Raw genomic sequence first — 2,387 nt, forward strand, 5'->3', positions numbered from 1 at the left:
AATAATGATGGCATTTATTAAGCACTTACTATGTGCAAAGCACTGTTCTAAGCACTGGGGAGGTTACAATGTGATCAGGTTATCCCACGGGGGGCTCACAGTCTTAATCCCCATTGTACAGATGAGGGAACTGAGGCACAGAGAAGTTAAGTGAGTTGCCCAAAGTCACACAGCTGACAGTTGGCAGAGCAGGAATTTGAACCCATGACCTCTGACTCTAAAGCCTGGGCTCTTTCCACTGAGCCATGCTTCTTCTCTAAGTTGATACTTTCCCAAGCACTCAGTATGGTGCACTGGGCTCAGTGGTAGTCAATAAATGCTATTACCACTGCTGCTGCTGCTCCTCCTCTTCCTCCTAGATTCAGGGTAGTAGTACTAGCAAGGTGCTAGTAATACTAGTAACTAAGACATGTTCCCCTTTCAGGGTCGCACCTGGAGAGTTTCCAGTACACTACCAGTCTCGGCTATGGGAGGGAGAGTCAAGCAGAGACATAACCATTCCATTCCTAGCTCGGGCAGTGGCTAGTGAGTGGAAGGCAATCTGCTACAAGTCAAAACTTACCTGTGGTGGGCAGCAGCGGCATGAAATAAAATTGAAGGCGGAGACTCAAGTTTACTGCATGGAAGAAGGCAGTGGTAAACCACTTCCGTATTTTTAGCAAGAAAACTCTATGGATCCACTACCAGAATGATTGCAGCTGGAAGTAGGGCATTCTGGGAGAGGTGTGTCCATGGAGTCGTTATGGGTCAGAGGTGACTAGACAGTATAAGACAAGACAAGACAAGGACATGTTGGTTTGGTTTCCTTTTCTAGGAGTGGAGACGGACTGTGCTGAGCTATCCACATACTCTTTCCCAAACCCCAAGTGTCAAAGAACACCACACATGGTGAGGCAGCTGGCCAGTGTTGAAGGTTCAGCCTGTGGCGGAAGAATAGAACAGCACATCTTCGCGTGCTCCTCAGCAACAAACACTGCTGTGCCATCATCCGCCTCACACAGGGTTGGGGAGTGTGATGCTCATATCTGTGGTAAAAACAGTTGCAGTCTCTGTGTGATTTACATAGTTCAGTGTTACTTACATAATCCAGGGTGGGAATGTCATCCAACAGATTGCAACTTTGATGAACTGAGATAATTGGAGGATTTTATTTTTATTTTTTCTTCCTAATAAAATGAAAAAACTGGTTCTGAGTTCTACCACGAAAGAAACTTCAGCAACCCTCAATTCAAGACACCTTATCCCCCACCCACTTTGCACCACCACCAACAAGCAGCAGCTGTAGTATATGAAGAAGAGAAGCCCCAATCACTGCTGCTACCAAAGCCATAATGGCAGCCCTGACAGGGGCCTTGATCACCCTTCAGTGCTACCTGCTCCAAAACACACGCATCACACTGGGCCAGAGTGATCCCACCCTTTTTCATTTTTCTCATATGTAATTGCATAATCTCCAACCAACCTTTACCTCATGCATAGGTGGGGTTCCTTACACTGGGGATTTGCATGAGAATCTACAACCTCAAGTGCCCTGTAGCGGAAAATGAATGCTCTTAGGTCTTTTAAAATGCTAGTAGCTAATAGCTAGTAGTAGTAGCTAGTAGCTCAATTGTACTTCTTTCTAGAAATAAATTTCCATCTGTTTGTGGCTGGTTTCCATATCCATCTACCTATCTGATACCTCATCTCCTCCCACTGCCATAATCACATCATTCTTCTTCTCTTAGAGTTTTCCCAGGCTCTGCCTCGCCCCTCCTGAACTCGACTTTTGCTTTTGTTTTGTTGTCTGTCTCCCCCTTCTAGACTGTGAGCCTGTTGCTGGGTAGGGGCCGTCTCTGTATGTTCCCGATTTGTACTTCCCAAGTGGTTAATACAGTGCTCTGCACACAGTAAGCGCTCAATAAATACAATTGAATGAATGCTTCCTCTTATATCATTGAATTCCTTATCCCTCTGCCTTCAGAGTCATTTTCTACCTACCCCTATTTCTCCTTTATCTTGCTATTTCTCTTTTGTCTTGCTATTTCTTTTTTATCCTCAGCATGGTCTTGGGCTCAATTGAGTGTAGAAGGACTGAAATTGCATAGACCTAGTTTCTCTCACAAAATGGTATCCTTATTGTCAAAAGTATCCGGAAGGGGTCTGTGGCCTAAAACAACTTACCTAGTACAGGGTCCCAGCCACTTAAGGAAGAAGAGGGAGTTTGAAGAGTGGAACATCTTCCCTTACTCCCCTCTCCCCCAATCCCCACTCCATGACACCTCTCCACTTTTCCCAGCAGGCCCCTCCCTGTTTTGAGGGGGTCATGCCACTCAAGCAGAGAGGGAAATGGGGACGGGGCAATTTGCTAAGGCACTAGTGACTTGGATTCCTGACCATTCCTGCCT

General features: G+C 45.9%; 1 non-coding gene across 1 annotated transcript; it reads left to right on the forward strand.

Annotated features, from left to right (window-relative positions):
• The first annotated feature begins 414 nt into the window (after positions 1-414).
• Positions 415-552, forward strand: LOC119920298. Its single transcript, XR_005448054.1, has one exon. It is a non-coding gene; the product is annotated as a small nucleolar RNA SNORA7 (small nucleolar RNA).
• Positions 553-2,387: the final 1,835 nt, after the last annotated feature.

Source organism: Tachyglossus aculeatus, chromosome X1 (assembly GCF_015852505.1).
Source record: "Tachyglossus aculeatus isolate mTacAcu1 chromosome X1, mTacAcu1.pri, whole genome shotgun sequence".
Taxonomy (NCBI): Eukaryota; Metazoa; Chordata; class Mammalia; order Monotremata; family Tachyglossidae; genus Tachyglossus; species Tachyglossus aculeatus.